This window comes from Sinohyriopsis cumingii, chromosome 3, assembly GCF_028554795.1.
Source record: "Sinohyriopsis cumingii isolate HCF-2022 chromosome 3, ASM2855479v2, whole genome shotgun sequence".
Classification (NCBI taxonomy): Eukaryota; Metazoa; Mollusca; class Bivalvia; order Unionida; family Unionidae; genus Sinohyriopsis; species Sinohyriopsis cumingii.
The window spans coordinates 72,161,862-72,184,097 of NC_142963.1; the positions used below are offsets into that span (position 1 = coordinate 72,161,862).

A 22,236-nucleotide genomic window follows, 5' to 3' on the forward strand; every position below is an offset into this window, starting at 1 on the left:
AGCCCACTGTTTATAGTCTATGAATATTGATTGAGCTGGAACACTTAAACAAATGTTGTAACTTTTGAAAACAGAAATCAACATGCAAAAAATAAGCGATTTTCGGCCACTGATTGTAAGACGCAGTTGTGCCTAAATGTACCATTTATAGACACAAATCACCCCATGGCATCCAGTTAGACTTAGTGTCTAGCATTTAGTGGATGTCAGTGAGATTTTTTGAAAGCGTATTTGCAAATGAATATACTTACTTTTATACCTTCATACATACTTAGGATGCCTAAAGAGTGTTGTTGTTGCCCTCACTAAACAAGAGACATGTTTAATTTTTAGGTCATGTTAAGAAGCAAACGTCCTTACTGCATGGATCAATTCAACGTATTCAAAGCTTCAAGCAAGCCGTAAATTTCACTGGCTGAGCAAATCTGCATTGGAAATGTGTCTGCTATGGAGTCTATTAGAAGTGAACATTTCGGGTTTTATGTAGTCTAATGGAATAAATATTGTATGGAGGCCTCAATGTATCCTATTGGAATTAAGCGTTAAAGGCTTCCATAACGCTACGGATGACAACATGTATCTAGAAATTTGTCATTGTGAGATGGTATGAACTCTATGTGAATTTTACGTTTCGACAAAATCATGGACGGTATGAAGTCAATGAGAATGTAATATTGTATGGATTCTATAGCAATAGTTAACGCTACTTATGACACTGCTAAGTCTGTGTGAATGTAATGTGAGCTAATATGGAGTCTGTGGAAATTTAACATAATGCCTGGTTTCGAATGGAGTATATGTTAATTTACATTATAATCGGTCCACTATGTAGTTTATGCGTATTTAACTATACGTGATACCGTGGAGTCCATATAAACTCATTATGTTGGGCTACTATGCAGCCTATGTTTATTTGACATTAATACAAAATTTGGGACGTTATGAAGTCTACGGGGACTCAACATTGAAAGGTGGAGGGAGTTATGTAAGACTAGAGCACGCTGTGTAGATTTATTATGACGGGACTGTTAGCCGACCATGAAAATTAATCTTTATTGGTCCCTATGACCCCTTATTTGAAATTGACATTCCTTAACGGTATTATACATAAGGGGGCACTATAAACATAAATACAACGGGATTAAGTATAGAAACACACACCTAATGACATATATTGATTTATTCTTACAATCTTACAAATCTAATGGTAATTTTCATATCAGAACATATATATATATATATATATATATATATATATATATATATATATATATATATATATATATATATATATATATATATATATATATATATATATATATATATATAATTCTTTCTCATTCTGCCATGCGCTGTTGGTGAAAAAGACAGTGAAACATTGCTTTACCGCCTACAACGACAGACAGCGGCGTAAGAAAATGTTTTCGTCAACTTTAAGGATTTTACATTTTTTATTGTGCTTTTTAAAAACAACAAACATCATACATTGTTCTGCTACTTGACTGTTTTACTGAAAGAGGAAAGCAGCTTTGCTCTTCGCTTTGTTACAAATGTACTTGTGGGTTTGTGCCTGCCAAGAATAGAATGATCTTATCTTTTACTGCAGAAAACGTGTGAGAATGGTTTCTTTTGCGCACACCATCACTATTTCAGAACTTTGAGAGGAAGTAAATATAGATTAGTAAATGAATGCCTGAAATATCAAAGCACATCACTATAGCCCTTTATGTGAGTTTAACATTCGGGATCTTATTGAAAATTATGGAAACTAATATTGTGGTCGGTATTGCATTCTATGTGAAAATAACATTACTAATGTAACTATAATGGAATACGGAAACTGTACCATTTCTGAGGTCACTATGGACTTTTAGTGAGCTTTAACAGATTGATTGATTGATTGATTGATTGATTTTTTTACGGCGCATCAGCACTGTTAGGCTATTTAGCGCAAAACAAAATGTTATTTCTATAATCTTTTTAAAAAATTATAAAAGGACCTATATCGACCAGAGATATAAAAGAATTGGTTGAAATTAAAAACGGTAAGACGGTAACGGTGCAAAATAAAGCTTCCCGATCAACGGGAGATGTAAATGTTCTACGTGTATGAAAAAAGATGAAAAGGTATTAAAATGGGACGGTATATATATTGCATAAAACTGCACAAGGTAAGAGCATAAAAGTCAGAGTTTAGAGTAAATATTTACGGCTTTCAGGAACTCTATAATACGAGTGATGTTTATAGTATAGTATAGTCCATTCTCCTAGAGTAGGCTTGATTGCATGAAGTTTGTTATTTACAGCATCATTCCATGATGCCTGCCACTTCTGCCGTAAGGACTTTCTGATACTAGGTTTAAAATCAGTATACGGTATTTTAAAATCAGATGGTTCTAGAGTAAGGGCCATTTTAGCAGCGCGATCAGCTTTTTCGTTACCTTTAATACCAATATGGCTAGGTAACCAACAGTTATATTATATTGTGGGAGACACTCATCTTGGTATTTTTGACGAGTATGTTTTTCAATAATCGATTCTACAGTTTTCTATTGTGTAGTGACTGAAGTACTGATAGTGAGTCGGAGAAGATGATACTGTTAAAAATACGTTTGCTTGCTATATGTTGCAGACCAAGGTCTATTGCTCTGATTTCGGCTGAAATAATTGATGTTCCATTTGGTAAGCGAACTTGCGTTGTGTGATTTCCACAAACGAAGGCTGCAGCAGCCTTTTCCGCATCCTTTGAGCCGTCGGTATAAATTCTTGTGTAGTTTTTATATTCGGTGAGAAGTTCTTGATAACAGTTGTGGAAGACGGAAGGGTTTGTCTCCGATTTTTTTCCATCGTGTAGCGTAAAAAGTACTTTTCATTGTTTAAGTTAGCCAGGGTGGTGTTTCGGAGATGGACAAATATGATTCTCTGGCTGAACCATACACAACGCAACCATAGTCCAGTTTGGACCGTATAAACGTTCTATATAAACTGAGTATGACTTTTCTATTAGCACCCCAGTCATGTGCGCTACTACTTTAAGTAGGTCAAGTGCTTTTAAACATTTAGCTTTCAAGTTCTTTAGGTGTGGAATAAAAGTCAGTTTTCTGTCAAAGATAATACCTAAAAATTTTGTTTAATCAACAACTGGAATAGGTGTTCCGTCCAGCGTGAGGTGAGGTTCTTTGTGGTGTCGTCGTAACTGACAGAAATGCATGCATACCGTTTTTGATTTTGAGAATTTGAAGCCGTTCGTACTAGCCCAATTTTAAATCTTGTTGATATTTTGCTGTAGTTGTCTTTCAATTGTATGCATGTGTTTTGACCGATAACATATGAGAAAATCAACAACATATAGTGAGCAATCCACACCAAGAGTCAAACACTTGGTGATGTTATTAATTTTGATATTGAAAAGAGTCACAGATAAAATACTGCCCTGGGGCACACCCATCTCTTGCTCGCGCAAATCTGAGAAAGTAGAGCCCACTCGTACTTTGAAATCTCTGTCTGAGAGGAAGTTGGATATGAAAGAGGGCAGACGGCCTTTTAGACCTAGAACGTGCAGGTCTTTTAGTATCCCGTACTTCCATGTTGTGTCATAGGCCTTTTCTAAATCAAAGAAAACCGCTACTAAATGTTCTTTGTTGATAAATGCATCGCGAATGAATGTTTCTAGTCTAACCAGATGATCGTTGGTGCTCCGTCCATAACGAAAGCCACTTTGGAAAGGAGATATTAAATTGTTAATTTCCAGGTACCATACAAGCCGAGAATTGATCATTCGTTCCATTGTTTTGCACATGCAGCTTGTGAGTGCAATAGGTCGATAGTTGGTAGGATCTTCGCTATCTTTGCCGGGTTTGGGAACTGGTATTACTGTTGCTTCTTTCCATATCTTAGGTAGATTACCAGTAATCCATAAATCATTGAAGAGTTTCAAAAGAGATGTTAAAGATGATTCTGGAAGATGTTTTAAAAACTAGTAATGTATTTCGTCAGGCCCAGCGGAAGTATCATGGGCCTTGTCTAAAGCCTCCATAAGTTCTGATAGTGAAAACAGTTGGTTGTAGCTTTCCGAGTTGTTGGATGTAAATTTTAAACGTGACTTTTCTTTTTGACTTTTCAATTGTTGAAAGGCTTCGGAATAATTAGATGATGAGGAATTTTTAGAGAATGTATTAGCAAGAACATTTGCTATGTCACGTTTTGACCTAAAATTGTTATTGTTCAGTTTCAGATGTCGGAAAGAATTGTGTTTTGTCTTTCCGTTTATTTTGCGGATCGTGTCCCAAACTTTCTTAATTGAGGAACGAGAGTTTAAAGAGGAAATATATTTCTTCCATGATGCTCGTTTACTTTCTTTGATTGTGCGGCGAGCTTTGGCCCGGAGAATACGATATTTACTTAAATTCTCGGGCGTCGGATGATTGTTAAATTTTCTTAAGGCTTCTCGGCGTTGTCGTATGGCTTCCTTACATTCCTTAGTGAGCCAAGGTTTTAGGGTTCTTTTACAGTTTGTTGAGGACTTGGGAACGGATTCTTCTGCAATGTCGGTTAAAATAGATGTAAAATGCTGAATGGTGTCGTCAACATTGAAAACTGTATCCTCATTCAGCCTAGTTTTACAGAGTGTTTCAAACTTGGCCCAGTCGGCCTTCTTTAAATTCCATTGTGGAATTACTTCATCAATTGTAGAGTTATGATTTACAAGGGAGATTGGGAAGTGATCGCTGCTTTGATTGATTGATTGATTTATTTTTAACGGCGCATCAGCACTGTTAGCCTATTTAGCTCCAAAAAAAGGTTATTTGTATAATCTTTTAAAAATTATAAAACGTCCTATATCGACCAGCGATATAAAAGAACAAATGGTTGGAATTAAAAACGGTCAGATTGTAACGGTGCAAAATAAAGCTTCCCGATCAACGGGAGATGAAAATATTCTATGTTAATGAAAAAAGATGAAAAGATATTAAAATGGGACGGTATATATATTGCATAAAACTGCACAAGGTGATAGCATAAAAGTCAGAGTTTAGAGTAAATATTTACGGCTTTCAGGAACTCTATAATACGAGTGATGTTTATAGTATCAAAAAGTTCTTTCATGTCATGCACAATGTAATAACGATCGCGCGTAGGTTGCAGGTCAAAGCCTTCTTTCATAAAGTGCTTGACAGTGAATGGTTCATTGCAAGATTGATTGATTGATTGTTTCTTTTTTAACGGCGCATCAGCACTGTTAGGCTATTTAGCGCCAAACAAAGTGTTATTTGTATTGATTGATTGATTGATTGATTTATTTTTAACGGCGCATCAGCGCCAAACAAAGTGTTATTTGTATAATCTTTTAAAACTTATAAAAGGTCCTATATCGACCAGCGATATAAAAGAACAAATGGTTGAAATTAAAAACGGTAAGATGGTAACGGTGCAAAATAAAGCTTCCCGATCAACGGGAGATGTAAAAAAAGATGAATAGGTATTAAAATGGGACGGTAGATATATTGCATAAACTGCACAAGGTGATAGCATAAAAGTCAGAGTTTAGATTAAATATTTACGGCTTTCAAGTACTCTATAGGTTCATTGCAAGAAACGCAATCTGGTGGGTCTTCACCTTTTAGTATGTGGGTGTGGGTGATATAAGTATGAGCAATTCGGATTCTTGCAATGACTACCTCCGCCCTACGCACGGTTCTATAGGAAGGAGTCCATTCTCCTAGAGCTGGCTTGATTGCATGAAGTTTGTTATTCACGGCATCATTCCATGATGCCTGCCACTTCTAACGAAAGAACTTTCTGATACAAGGTTTAAAATCAGTATACGGTATTTTAAAATCAGATGGTTCTTGAGTAAGGGCCATTTTAGCAGCGCGATCTGCTTTTTCGTTACCTTTAATACCAATGTGGCTAGATAACCAACAGTATATTATATTGTGGGAGACACTCATCTCGGTATTTCTGACGAGTATGTTTTTCAATAATGGGTTCTCCAGTTTTCTATTGTGTAGTGACTGGAGTACTGATAGCGAGTCGGAGAAGATGATACTGTTTAAAATATGTTTCTTTTCTATATGTTGCAGAGCAAGGTCTAGTGCTCTGATTTCGGCTGTAAAAACTGATGCTCCATTTGGTAAGCGAACTTGCGTTGTGTGATTTCCACAAACAAAGGCTGCAGCAGCCTTTTCCTCATCCTTTGATCCATCAGTGTAAATTCTGGTGTAGTTTTTAAATTCGGTGAGGAGTTCATGGTAAGAGTTGTGGAAGACAGAAGGGTTTGTTTCCGATTTTTTTCCATCGTGTAGCGTAAAACGTACATTTGGTTGTTTACTTAGCCAGGGTGGTGTTTCGGAGATAGACGTTTTCTGAATTTTAGAAAGATCTGTATTTATAGTGTCAAGGCTGGATGATATTCTAATGCCAAAGAAAGGTATGGCGTTTGGTTTATTTTCGTATAAAGTTTTGTATTTGGGTTGAAAAACAGCCGAAAAAGCAGGATTCAGAGGCAGTGACACCTTCACTTTTCATCCCCTCTACGATGTCTTTGTCGCTGACTCCAGCCAAGTCACGGCAACGAATGACGCCTTTTGATGTATTTAGAGATGTGTGTGCGAAACAAGTCACTGGGATGTCATGAAATACCTTAATTTTTTGAATGTTCTCAGTGTGTGCTTTACGTTCGCACTCCACAAGCAGACCACCTGATTTAATCTTTTTAACGATTTTTGGTTTGCCGGCTAATCCAAGTATAGTCTTTTCGATTATAAATGGCGATAGTGCGGCTAGGGGTTTGGTTTCATCTTTTGATTTGATGACCATGAAGCAAGGAAACGATTCCACACTACATGGTTCATCATCTGAGTCAGTTCCCGTTTTGGTACGCTTATTTTGATTTTTTTGATTTTCCATTTTGGCTTGAATAAAAATTCAGCACCCGTGCTCCCCACCCACCAAGGAGTCCAACAAGGGGACACTTTTCAAGTGTCAGGGATACACAGATGCCATACTCAGTTGATAAAATTACCTTTGATTGACCCTGAAGTCGCCAATTTCTAAGGTCGGTAAAATTACACCCCGATTGACCCGTTAAGCCACCGCCTTCTAGGAAGTCTTCTAAGATTTGGAAAAGGGAAAGATAAAGTAAGAGAGTTTAGGGGCAACGGTGGTATCAAGAGAGATACAAGGAGACAGATAAAGAAGGTGAGAGAGTAAATAAAGACCTCCTAGGGCTCGGCGTGACCAGCCGATTTGTCGGAACCGGGCCCATCCCGACCACCCGTCTACGAGAAGTAGAGGCCAAAGTAGTGTGTTGCAGGGAAAGCCTCTGCTCAACTACCAGGATCCTTTCCTCCCCCGACACGGGACGCAACCCACGGCAAACAGGTTGCCTCTACTTAGTCGCCTTTTACGACACGTAGCGAGGCACGTCGGGCCAATTCTACAACCCCGGACCCGCAGGGGGAAGGGTGCGGGAAGCTGTTGAACAAGATTGTCGAGTTCGTTTGGTACCAGGTTAGTGGTTGGTGGTAAATAAATAGATCAAAATGTAATCACTCGATGTAGAGTGACGCTTACAGCAATGGCTTGTAAATTGGTGTTTAAATGGATGAAGCTATGAGGGGCTCTGTTCTTCACAATACCAGAGACTCCTCCTGAGGCGCTGTCAACATTCTGTGAATAAGTGTTAAACAGGGAGTAGTTTTTAAGTGTGATGTTCTCCGTATCTTTCAAAAATGTCTCCTGAACACATAATACTGCAGGATCATGTTCGTTTAAAAGCAGAAGAATATCATTGTAATTTGCTTTAAGTCTTCGACAGTTCCATTGTATGATGGTGTTCTTCATTATCCTTTTAAATTAAAGATTGTGGACCTAGGTTAGACTTTTCGCGGAGGCAATTTGAGTGGTTATTTCTCTGGAGGAAGTACGGGGGTGAATTTTTTGTTGTTAGGTCTGGAGCTACCTTGAGCGCATGGAGCAGATTCTTCCGCATCCATGCTCTCAATGTCTCCAAACCTGTTATAGAGTTTGATGGGGTCATCTGGCCCCTTTTGTTATCTGTTTCCGTGAGAATTTTTTTTTACTTTTCGGTGATTTTGGTGATTGGGTATTGAATGTAGTTTGTGTAGATGCCGTGTTTTTCTGTGCTTGGTAACGGGGGGTATTAGAGCTTGGTGCAGAATCGGGTAGATCTGTCTGTGTTTGAGCGTCCTTCGTTGTTTTAGGATTGCTCTTCACTACTTTGGAGAAGTATGGGCCAGGATGGGCTGGTTTTGCCTGTACAAGTTTTCTGGCTTCTGGATAGGGAATATTAGCTCTGTATTTTACCCTCTGAATTTCCTTCTCCTGTGTCCAGGTATCGCAATCCTTGGAATTTGCGTGGTGCTCTTTTCCACAGTTGACACAATGCGGAGTTGCTCTACAGTCAGCTTCCTGATGAGAATTGTCTCCGCATCGGCCACATATTTGGCTTTTAGAGCAGCGGTCTTCGTGATGGCCGTATTTTTGGCACTTATAACATCGAAGGGGGTTGGGAATGTAGATCTCAACCTTCACTTGGAAGAAGCCAACTTTGACCACTTTGGGTACTGTTGGCTTGTTAAAGATGAGAACAATGGTATTGGTGTCCTGTAGGTTGTTATTACGTTTCATACGTATTCTGCGTACTGCAGTGACACCTTCATTTTTCATTCCTTCAATGATATCAGTGTCGCTGACTCCACCCAAGTCGCGACAACGAATTACACCTATGGATGTATTGAGTGTGGTGTGAGCGAATGAGGTCACTGGAATATCGAAGAAAGTTCTTATTTTCTAGATATTGTCTGTGTGACCTCGTCGTTCACACTCCACAAGAAGGCCTGCAATTGTTTTCTCGATCACAAACGGAGAGAGTCAGGTAAGCGGTTTCGTGGCATCTTTTGATTGTATGACCATGAAGCGTGGAAATGACTCCACACTGCATGGTTCGTCGTCAGAGTCAGATAGAGTTTTGGATCGTTTATTTTGATTTTTTTTTGGAAGTTTCCATCTTGGCTTAATTAAAATTCGGCACCCGTGCTCCCCACCCACCAACAAACCCAACAAGGGGACACTTTTCAAGTGTCAGGGATACACAGATGCCATACTCAGTTGATAAAATTACCTTTGATTGACCCTGAAGTCGCCAATTTCTAGGGTCGGTAAAATTACTTCCTGATTGACCCGTTAAGCCACCGCCTTCTAGGAAGTCTTCTAAGACTTAGGAAAGGCAAAGATAAAGGAAAAGACTATAGGGGCAACGGTGGTATCAAGAGAGATACAAGGAGAAAGATAAAGAAGGTGAGAGAGTAAATAAAGACTTCCTAGGGCTCGGCGTGACCAGCCGATTTGTCGAGACCGGGCCCATCCCGACCACCCGTCTAAGAGAAGTAGAGGCCAAAGTAGTGTATTGCATGGAAAGCCTCTGCTCAACTACCAGGATCCTTTCCTCCCCCGACACGGGACGCAACCCACGGCAAACAGGTTGCCTCTACTCAGTCGCCTTTTACGACACGTAGCGAGGCACGTCGGGCCAATTCTACAAGCCCGGACCCGCAGGGGGACAACTCGTCCCTGGAGACGTTAGCAAGTTATCGGATGGCAGAGAACATCAAAATCACTCGTCGATACTGTCCTAACAATACAGACCTTTACTAAAAAAAAAAAGCCGCGTATCTGTACGCCTGGAGCAAATTTTCCGAAATTCAGCTCCCACCGATCGAAGCGCTATACTTGTCCATGCAAGGAAGAAACAATGTAATTTGTAATATCCTTAAGGTTCTCCATGGACCCAACATTATTAGGCAATCAATTAACCATGAAAATAATTATTTTGTAATGAGTCTTATGAGGCTGGATTTTAATTCTTTTTGTAACACAACTTAGTATGCTTGAAAATTCTTACCAAGTACAGACTTGATATTATCATATGCGGAATAAAGTTTTCAATTCGGAGGTAAGCAAATCCTGTTTGTAGTTCGCAATCCCATAATGCATAAACAATAGTCATCGGTTTGTAAAAAAATTAAAAAAAGAACTTCTGACGTTTGCGCTACTGGCCCAATAAATGTAATCTCCCATTTCACAAAGTTGGTTAGTTTAATATCTTGTTTTGTTCATTTGTCAGTAGTGTTTGTGCATGGGTGTTTCTTTGCATTTTCAATGTTATCTTTGCTTCATATTACATTAGCATATCCAGTCTGATTATTGTTTCTTTTATTTATATTATGTTGAAATTTAAATCTGCGTTTGATAGTTTCAATTGTATTTTATTTGTTTACTTTGACAGTTGTTTGTTTCGATTGTGCCTCGTTTGTTTCATTTAAGTAGCTAGCTTATTGTTTTTTTAAACACTGTTATTTCATTTGGCGTTTGCTTTTTTCATTCGTATGTTGATTGTTTCTATTGAAATTTGTTTCGTTCGTGCCTCGTTAGTAGTAAATGGGGATACCCTAGCGACAATGGGAATTAGCATTAAAAACACCCCTGGGACAATCTGGCGACAAGGGAAAATTAACATGGAGAAAAATCGTGGGACAATCTGGCGACAAGGGGAAATTAACATGGAGAAAAATCGTGGGACTGTTGAACTACAAGGGAAATGAACATGGAGAAAAATCGTGGGACTGTTGAGCGACAAGGGAAATGAACATAGAGAAAAATCGTGGGACTGTGGAGCGTCAAGGGGAATTGAACATGGGAATAGAGTGTGGGTCTGTCTAGGGACTAGGGGAATTTAGCATATGGAAATTGAACATGGTGGGTCTGTATAGCGTCAAGGGGAATTGAACATGGTGGGATTGTCTAGGGACAATGATGGTAGAGGGTCAAACACAACAGAGACAGAAACATACATACACTAGTACAAGCGTGAGATTTATATTTAAAGCATTACCAAGACCTGAAATCTTGCTGGGGTGTTAAAAAATTTGCATAACTGTAATGATGCTATAAATAGCTATAATCAAGGAAATGCTCAACGACAAAATGGATGTGACTAAAAGTAACGTTAAAATGACGAAATTGTCCCAGAATTTAAAGGAAAATAAACATATCCCCGAAAATTAAGTTACAATGGTTTAGACTAAAATGGATAAAATTAGTAACTACTTACAATATCAACTTCTGTGACGATCATGGATAAATACCTATGTATCTATAATCAGCTGAAATTCCTATGAAATCCCACTATCTATTTATAGCTCCAACTTGTGGGTTTTTCCTTTGGAAAATCCCACTATCTTTTTATAGCCTCAGCTTGAGTGACGTTCCTGTTTATGAATTCTAGTATATATGTATAGCTACAAAATGTGGAAATCCCCAAGTCGATATTTATAGTCTCAAAATTTCCAGCGTCAGTGACGTCACTGTACTGAACACTAGGGGATAAATGGCAACAGTGTTGCAAGTGGCTGACCTGAATACGCGCTACTGTAGGTAGGTAGGTAGAGTGTATCTGATAGGGATAAAGTGAGTTTTATCGGGACAAACAGAGACCAATACACACACACACACACACACACACACAACATACGCGCGCAGACTCTCTCTCTCACACACACACACACACACAGAGGGAAGAGGAAAAAACAAACCCCAAAATATACTATCCACACTCGGGAGGAAGAAAAAAAAAACAACCAAATATACGATCTACACAACGTACGCGAACAAACACACACACACACACACACACAACATACGAGCGCAGACTCACACACACACACACACACACACACATACACACACACACAGAGGGAAGAGGAAAAAACAAACCCCAAATATACTATCCACACTCGGGAGGAAGAAAAAAAACAACCAAATATACGATCTACACAACGTACGCGAACAAACACACACACACACACAACATACGCGCGCAGACTCACACACACACACACACACACACAGAGGGAAGAGGAAAAAACAAACCCCAAATATACTATCCACACTCGGGAGGAAGAAAAAAAAACAACCAAATATACGATCTACACAACGTACGCGAACACACACACATACACACACACACACACACACACACACACACAGAGGGAAGAGGAAAAACCAAACCCCAAATATACTATCAACACAGAAGGGAGATAATACAAACCCCAAATAAACTATCCACACAAACGTACGCGAACGCATACAAACCCGAAATATACTATCAACACAGAAGGGAGATAATACAAACCCCAAATAAACTATCCACACAAACGTACGCGAACGCATACAAACCCCAAATATACTATCAACACAGAAGGAGATAATACAAACCCCAAATAAACTATCCACACAAACGTACGCGAACGCATACAAACCCAAAATATACTATCCACACAACGTCGCTAACGCATACAAACTCCAAATATGCTATCCACACTCGGGAGGAAGAAGAAAAAACAACCAAATATACGATCTACACAACGTACGCGAACACACACACACACACACACACACACACACACACACAGAGAGGGAAGAGGAAAAAACAAACCCCAAATATACTATCAACACAGAAGGGAGATAATACAAACCCCAAATAAACTATCCACACAAACGTACGCGAACGCATACAAACCCCAAATACACTATCAACACAGAAGGGAGATAATACAAACCCCAAATAAACTATCCACACAAACGTACGCGAACGCATACAAACCCCAAATACACTATCAACACAGAAGGGAGATAATACAAATCCCAAATAAACTATCCACACAAACGTACGCGAACGCATACAAACCCCAAATATACTATCCACACAACGTCGCTAACGCATACAAACCGCAAATATACTATCCACACTCGGGAGGAAGAAGAAGAAAAACAACCAAATATGCGATCTACACAACGTACGCGAACACACACACACACACACACACACGCACACCACAGAGGGAAGAAGAAGAAAACCATTATACACTATCCACACGCAGTGAAGAAATAACCCTTTATATATATATACTATCAACAGAGAGTGAAGAAAATAACCCATTATATTCCATCAACACAGAGTGAAGAAGAAAAAGTTTTTTGAAAGCACCTAAGCCCTCACCTGCAATGACCAACTCTGCCAAACACCTACACCCCACCCACCCCCACTCCCAACACTACAAAACCCATTTAACCCGTTATTTTATGGCATCAGTGTGTGATTTAGGAAACATCAAGACACAAAATGAAGGACGAATAGACTGACTATTGTTTACGGACTTGCATGCCTAAAGAGCGTGCGTGAAGGAAAACATCCTTCCATTTCAATTCTAACTAAAACATGATCCAGAGGGATAGAGAGAGGTGAAAGAGCACAATTTCATAAAGTGTGAGTAAAAACAAAACACGCCATCCTTATTATACAATGTCAAGACCAAGAGACACTTACGTTTTCTTTCTGGTCTATTCTCTTTTAGAAGGTAGTATGAAATTTCACATCAGGGCTAACGTATCGGCTCACATTGTCAATTTTTCCATTTCCATGTTTTTACTGGCACAAGTTCTTCATCATCTTCAATTTCTTCTTCTTCTGAATCCCTCTTCTCTGTTTCGTCTTGTTTTTGTTTCTTCTCTTTTCTCGTAGGGCACTCTGAATTCCAGTGTCCTTTCTCCTGACAACGATATTAGGTATCTTGACTTTTGTCTCTCTTTCTTAGACGAAGCAGGTATTCTGGAGACAAATACCCATTTACCTTTGCAGATATAGCAAACTTCATTAGCACTTACACACTTTCGTATGACTCTCATCAAATCAACGACCAAAAGAGTAAGTTTTGTTGCCACTTTCGCATGTGAATTATGCTTTCGTATGACTTTTAGCAAATATTTGACCAGCAGGTCGATCTGTGCTGACTCTTCCATCTTCTTGATCGTTTGAGAGCGGAATGAATACTCTGACGCTAAGACACTCTCCTTATATACATGGACCTGCTGCGTATGAAACCTAGTCAAATGTAATTTTGCAATAAGATGAAACGATTTCATTGAGGAAGTAAAAAGCAATGATGTACCGTATCGCCTCACACAAAACCTGAAGTTTTAGTTCAAATCCGTGTCAGCGATTTCGAAGACGACATAACTGAGCTTTAATCAATGCTCTCCAATTATGCCACAAAACCACGAGTCCTGATTCACGCCAAAAGAAATTTCGTTCGGTCCATAAAAAATGGTATCACATCTGAGAAACGCAAAAACGAACTTCCAGAAAACTGAGAACGACGGCTTACACCTACAACGTAAATGTGTGAGTTCAAGTAGTGCGTAAAACTTAGTCAAATTAGATTTTTATAGTCAAGACGAAACGATCTCTTTTCGAACAAGAAAGCAGACACCAAGCGACAATGGCGATCCGTGTCACACAACACTTTTCAAAATGTATATTATCAGAGGTTTGTTCTAGCGATCTGCACGGTTAAATTAAATGTTGATGTATTTTGCAATAAGACGGACACAATTTCCATGGGATCGCCCATGGTACGAATGTTCGTGCATTAGTTTAATTTTTAAAAATATTTTTTTATATAAATCGCCTATAGGATAGACCCAGTAAAGCATGGCCATTCTCGTCACTGTCTGAATAGCTACTCAAGTCAATTCGAAGCGAACGCGGTAAGAAAATAAGTAATGCCAATGAAATGGCTTACAACGGGTGATGCATTGTTTTGTTCTAGGGCTGTGTGGCATAATAATCCCTATGTTCTTGCGTTGTTACCATTACAGTGCAGACAGACTGAAATGTGAACTTACAAGCCCTCTTTCTGTGTGTTGTACCATTTCCTCTTACCACATCAAAATACTGAGCGTCACAGTATTGGTTCGCGTTTTCAAGCTGACCATTTTTTTATATCTCACTTAAACATTTCGACATAAACACTCACATCGGTAGAGTCAGAACAGACGTGTTACAGTATTGAGGGGCATGTTATCTTTTCTTTTTCAAACTAATAAATTTGGGGTTTGTATGAAGTAAAGAACCGAAAGTACAGTGAAACTCAAGGATGATGACCAAATCTGTCTGTCTATTGATGCGTGTATTTACTTAAGAAGAAATATGACCTCTAAAACACAAAAAGATACGGCAAGCATGATTAGATTAAACACAACGATGTTTTCCTTCACGCCCGTGTAATTTAGAGTTTCAATCGTCTTTGAAGACAAACTTGGTCTCCTTTTGTAGGGCTTGAAATAATAAAAAAATTGAAAAATCTTAAGCACTTTGCTATAGATAATTTCATCAACAGACCAAACAACATAAATACCGTTACAACAATAGAAAGCCTTAAATCTTCTATCAAAAAGAAATGCATGAAAAAAATTAAAGATTAACGATAACTAACCAATGAAACCGAATTTAACAAAGGCAATGATTGATTGATTGATTGATTTATTTTTAACGGCGCATCAGCACTTTTAGGCTATTTAGCGCCAAACAAAGTGTTATTGCTATAATCTTTTAAAACTTACAAAAGGTCCTATATCGACCAGCGATATAAAAGAACAAATGGTTGAAATTAAAAAACGGTAAGATGATAACGGTGCAAAATAAAGGTTCCCGCTCAACGGGAGATGTAAAAATGATCAATAGGTATTAAAATGGGACGGTATATATATTGCATAAAACTGCACAAGGTGATAGCATAAAAGTCAGAGTTTAGAGTAAATATTTACGGCTTTCAAGAACTCTATAATACGAGTGATGTTTATATTATCAAAAAGTTCTTTCATGTCATGCACAATGTAATAACGATCGCGCGTAGGTTGTAGGTCAAAGCACTCTATCATAAAGTGCTTGACAGTGAATGGTTCATTGCAAGAAACGCACTCTGGTGGGTCGTCACCTTTTAGTATGTGGGTGTGGGTGATAAAAGTATGACCAATTCGGATTCTTGCAATGACTACCTCCTCCCTACGAATGGTTCTGTAGGAAGGAGTCCATTCTCCTAGAGTCGGTTTGATTGCGTGAAGTTTGTTATTTACAGCATCATTCCATGATGCCTGCCACTTCTGACGTAAGAACTTTCTGATACAAGGTTTAAAATCAGTATATGGTATTTTAAAATCAGTTGGTTCTTGAGAAAGGGCCATTTTAGCAGCGCGATCTGCTTTTTCGTTACCTTTAATACCAATGTGGCTAGGTAACCAACAGTATATTATATTGTGGGAGACACTCAGCTCGGTATTTTTTACGAGTATGTTTTTCAATAATGGGTTCCCCAGTTTTCTATTGTGTAGTGACTGGAGTACTGATAGCGAGTCGGAGAAGATGATACAGTTTAAAATACGGTTCTTTTCTATATGTTGCAGAGCAAGGTCTATTGCTCTGATTTCGGCTGTAAAAATTGATGCTCCATTTGGTAAGCGAACTTGCGTTGTGTGATTTCCACAAACAAAGGCTGCAGCAGCCTTTTCCTCATCCTTTGATCCATCAGTGTAAATTCTGGTGTAGTTTTTAAATTCGGTGAGGAGTTCATGGTAAGAGTTGTGGAAGATAGAAGGGTTTGTTTCGGATTTTTTTCCATCGTGTAGCGTAAAACGTACTTTTGGTTGTTTAATTAGCCAGGGTGGTGTTTCAGAGATCGATGTTTTCTGAATTTTAGAAAGATCTATATTTGTAGTGTCAAGGCTGGATGATATTCTAATGCCAAAGGAAGGTATGGCGTTTGGTTTATTTTCGTATAAAGTTTTGTATTTGGGTTGAAAAACAGCCGAAAAAGCAGGATTCAGAGGGTTTGATTTTAATTTCAGAGCATACTGTGCGGAAAGCATTTCTCTACGATGCGATAACGGTGGTTCATTCGCCTCAGCTAGAAGGCTTTCACACGGGGATGTTTTAAATGCTCCCAGAGCCAGTCTTATTCCCTGATGATGAATTGGATCAAGCATTTTAAGATACGATTTTCTGGCAGAACCATACACAACGCAACCATAGTCCACTTTGGAGCGAATAAACGTTCTGTATAAATTTAGGATGACTTTTCTATCAGCACCCCAGTCAGTGTGCGCTACTACTTTAAGTAGGTTAAGTGCTTTTAAGCATTTAGCTTTTAAGTTCTTTAGGTGTGGAATAAAGGTCAGTTTTCTGTCAAAGATTATACCTAAAAATTTGGTTTCCTCAACAACTGGAATAGGTGTTCCATCCAGCGTGAGGTTCGGTTCATCGTGATGTTTTCGTAGTTGACAGAAATGCATGCATACCGTTTTTGATTTCGAGAATTTGAAACCGTTTCCACTGGCCCAATTTTGAATTTTGTTTATATTTTGCTGCAGTTGTCTTTCAATTGTATGCATGTGCTTTGACCGATAACAGATTAGAAAATCATCAACGTATAACGAGCAATCCACACCAGGAGTCAAACACTTGGTGATGCTATTAATTTTGATGTTAAAGAGCGTCACAGATAAAATACTGCCCTGGGGCACACCCATCTCTTGTTCGTGCAGATCTGAGAGGGTAGAGCCCACTCGTACTTTGAATTCTCTGTCGGAGAGAAAGCTGGATATGAAAGAGGGCAGACGGCCTTTTAGACCTAGATCGTTCAGGTCATTTAGTATCCCGTACTTCCATGTCGTGTCATAGGCCTTTTCTAAATCAAAGAAAACCGCTACTAAATGTTCTTTCTTAATAAATGCATCGCGAATGAATGTTTCTAGTCTAACCAGATGATCATTGGTGCTCCGGCCATATCGAAAGCCACTTTGGAAAGGAGATATTAAATTGTTAGTTTCCAAATACCAGACAAGCCGAGAATTGATCATTCGTTCCATTGTTTTGCACACACAGCTTGTGAGTGCAATTGGTCGATAGCTGTTGGGGTCTTCGCTATCTTTACCGGGTTTGGGGACTGGTATTACAGTTGCTTCTTTCCAGATTTTTGGTACATTACCAGTAATCCATAAATCATTGAAGAGTTTCAAAAGAGATGTTAATGATGATTCTGGAAGGTGTTTCAGAAACTGGTAATGTATCTCGTCAGGCCCAGCGGATGTATCATGGGCCTTATCTAAAGCCTCCCTAAGCTCCGATAGTGAGAACAATTGATTATAACTTTCCGAGTTGTTGGATGTGAATTTTAAACGTGACTTTTCTTTTTGAGTTTTAAGTTTTCGGAAGGCTTCTGAATAATTAGATGATGAGGAATTTTTCGAGAAACTGTCAGCAAGAATATTTGCAATGTCACGTTTTGAACTAAAGTTCTTATTGTTCAGTGTCAGATGTCGGATAGGGTTTTGCTTTCTCTTTCCGTTTATTTTGCGTATAGTGTCCCAAACTTTTTTAACAGAGGAACGAGAGTTTAAAGAAGAAACATACTTATTCCATGATGCTCTTTTACTTTCTTTGATTATGCGGCGAGCTTTGGCCCGGGCAATACGATATATATTTAAGTTTTCGGGCGTCGGTTGATTATTAAATTTCCTTAATGCTTCTCGGCGTAGTTTAATGGCTTCCTTACATTCCTTAGTGACCCAAGGTTTTTGGGTTCTTTTACAATATGGCGAGGACTTGGGAATGGATTCTTCTGCAATCTCTATTAAAATAGATGTAAAATGCTGAATGGTGTCGTCAACATTGAAAACTGTATCCTCATTCAGCCTAGTTTTACACAGTGTTTCAAACTTGGCCCAGTCGGCCTTCTTTAAATTCCATTGTGGAATTACTTCATCGACTGTAGAGTTAAGATTTACAAGAAAGATTGGGAAGTGATCGCTGCTATGAAGGTCATCAGCGACCTTCCATTCATAGTCCAAAAGCAGAGAAGGAGAACAAATTGTCAAATCGATGCTTGTGTATGTACCCGTGCCTGGGTGTAAATATGTAGGTGTTTTGGTATTATATAGACACAGATCGTGTCTAGAAATAAAGTCTTCAACTTTGCGACCTCTGTCACTTATATGATTCGATCCCCATAAAATGTTATGGGCATTAAAATCCCCGAGTAAAACAAAGGGTGCGGGAAGCTGTTGAACAAGATTGTCGAGTTCGTTTGGTACTAGGTTAGTGTTTGGTGGTAAATAAATAGAGCAAAATGTAATCACTCTATGTAGAGTGACGCTTACAGCAATGGCTTGTAAATTGGTGTTTAAATGAATGAAGCTATGAGGAGCTCTGTTGTTCACAATAACAGAAACTCCTCCTGATGCCCTATCAACATTATGAGAGTAGTTGTTAAACAGGGAGTAGTTTTTAAGTGTGATGTTATCTGTATCTTTCAAAAATGTTTCCTGAAGACATAGTACTGCAGGATCACGTTCGTTTAAGAGCAAAAGAATATCATTGTAGTTGGCTTTAAGTCCTCTACAGTTCCATTGTATGATGGTGTTCTTCATTACAAGTTAATATTGAAGATTCTGGAGCTAGATTAGTCCTTTCGCGGAGGCAATGTCTTTGGTTATTTATCTGGAGGAAGTACGGGGGTGAATTTTTTGTTGTTAGGTCTGGAGCCACCTTGAGGACATGGAGCAGATTCTTCTGCATCCATATCCTCAAAGTCTCCAAACCTATTGTGCAGTTTTATTGGGTCATCAGACCCTTTTTGCTGCCTATTTCCTGTCGACTTTTTCTTACTCTTTGGTGATTTTGATGGTGGAGGATTGTTGAACGTTGTTTGCGTCGATGTTGAGTTTTTTGGGGGTTTGTAATGCGATATGTTCGAGACGGAAGGGGATTCAGGTGGGTCTGTTTGGGTTTGGTCGTCTTTCGTTGCTTTTTGATTGCTTTTTACTATGGTTGAGAAGGATGGGCCGGGGAGTGATGTTCTAGTTTGTACAAGCTTCCTGGCCTCTGGATACGGGATGTTGGATGTGTATTTGATCCTTTGGATTTCCTTCTCCTGTTTCCATATATCGCAATCTTTTGAATTTGCATGGTGTTCCTTGCCGCAGTTGACGCAATGCGGAGTGGCTTTGCACTCGGATTCCCGATGAGAAGGATCTCCACATCGTCCACATACTTGGTTTCTGGAACAGCGGTCTTCATGATGACCGTATTTTTGACATTTGTAGCATCGGAGGGGATTTGGTATGTATACCTCAACCCTAACTTGTAAGAACCCAACTTTGACAACTTTAGGTACCGTTGGTCTGTTGAAGGTGAGTATAATGGTGTTGGTGTCTTGCAGATCGTTGTTTCGTTTGATACGAATCCTACGAACTGCAGTGACACCTTCACTTTTCATCCCCTCTACGATGTCTTTGTCGTTGACTCCAGCCAAGTCACGGCAACGAATGACGCCTTTTGATGTATTTAGAGATGTGTGTGCGAAACAAGTCACTGGGATGTCATGAAATACCTTAATTTTTTGAATGTTCTCAGTGTGTGCTTTACGTTCGCACTCCACAAGCAGACCACCTGATTTAATCTTTTTAACGATTTTTGGTTTGCCGGCTAATCCAAGTATAGTCTTTTCGATTATAAATGGCGATAGTGCGGCTAGGGGTTTGGTTTCATCTTTTGATTTGATGACCATGAAGCAAGGAAACGATTCCACACTTTTGCTTTCACGTTCTTTCCCGCACTCCTAGTCTCATGATTCTTGATATCAGGAAATGCGTAGCCATGATGGGCGGTAATGTAAGCAGCGGTTTCTACCAGTTGACTGAGGGGGTATCCAGTGTAGGCTTGTCTGTAGAATTGGGGAAGAACTCTGACCCCTAATCCCCATTGAGAAGGTCTTGGTTTAAAGGTGTCTAGAGATTTGTAGGCAACGTATTGTATGGCTGTAATAAACTGCCCTGCTATGTTGACGTCATACAATGCTTGATCTAGCCCCATTTCGGTGTACTTCTCAACGAGGGTCAGCGTCCCCCTCCTCCTCAATCGCCTCAATTTCCTCTTCTGGTTCTGATACTAATTCTTCAGTTGAGGTAGATAGTTTCAAATCCGCTGCTATCGTGTCTGTCGCTGTTATTGTTGTTGTAGTTGTTCTTTCAGCTGAGATTGCCTGTAGTATCGGAGTGAGAAAAGAACGTAGTGCCTCCGATAATTACATTTGAGTTTGCCATACCGTTTGTGTAACATAATTGGACCTTTGTTTTGCCACCACTCTTTCCGGGACGGGTTGTTTGTTAGGTATAGTCGGCTGTTGACTAGCTGTTATTTGTGTTCTCGAGGTGGGTGGAGTGCTAACTGGCTAGGTCTGCATTTCTTGCTCCCGCTGCTGTTGCGTATATTTCTTCCCTCCACACCGAGTTCTGGACCTAATTCTTCAAATTTCATTGTACCCGAACTTACATTATCCATATTATCACCAACAAAAGAAAACAAAACGCACAGACCTAAAAGAAACACTCATTCACTTTTTACAGAACATTACTATTTTTAAAATTTTGATAAGCGACGGAAACGAACAACTTAGAGTCACACTTTCTAACCAAGATAAAGAAATCATGTGCTGATAGACTCACTTCTGTATTTTTTCTTCTAACTGACTAACGTATCATAGGCAATGGAATGTGATTTCTTTTCGAGAGCATGGGGTAGCCCTGAAATTTTTTTTGGGAAGTTGAAGCTATGGCGATCGCTTAGGTTATAAGATTCAAAAATGTTGTGTTGTGTTGTGTCTCCAGTCTGTCCATCCATTGTCGACTCATCTTCCTACGAAGATGTGCTCAAGATAAGCCAAGTTGAACGAAGCCTATGTGAATTTGCATAGGGTCATGCCAAGTCTGATACCGAGACCTGAAGAGATAGACAATATCATAATGTTGAAAGTCACTGAAGACCTGAAAGAAGAGCTCTTCAAGGAGGAATTCAAGAAGGAGAAAGAAGAATGGACGGAGAAGTATAGACTTCATAAACAGCAGAGAGAACAGCAACAGCAGCAGCAGCATGAACCTGGCAGAGGCTTTGTTAACAGTTTTATCGACACCAAAGAGTTCTTCTTCTCTTTCCGAAGAAGCAGACCTTATCCTGTGAGAAAGCCTGTCGTCAGAGGAGGCCGTCATCTTATAACCTAAGCGATCGCCATAGCTTCAACTTCCCAAAAAAAATTTCAGGGCTACCCCAAACTCTCGAAAAGAAATCACATTCCATTGCCTATGATACGTTAGTCAGTTAGAAGAAAAAATACAGAAGTGAGTCTATCAGCACATGATTTCTTTATCTTGGTTAGAAAGTGTGACTCTAAGTTGTTCGTTTCCGTCGCTTATCAAAATTTTAAAAATAGTAATGTTCTGTAAAAAGTGAATGAGTGTTTCTTTTAGGTCTGTGCGTTTTGTTTT

The 22,236-nt window shown here is 39.2% G+C and overlaps 1 pseudogene across 1 annotated transcript in view; it reads right to left on the minus strand.

The window, feature by feature from the left end:
• LOC149803083 (uncharacterized) overlaps positions 1-22,236 on the minus strand; it is a 40,034-nt pseudogene that overhangs the window by 9,257 nt on the left and 8,541 nt on the right. The gene's annotated exons all lie outside the window — the stretch shown is intronic.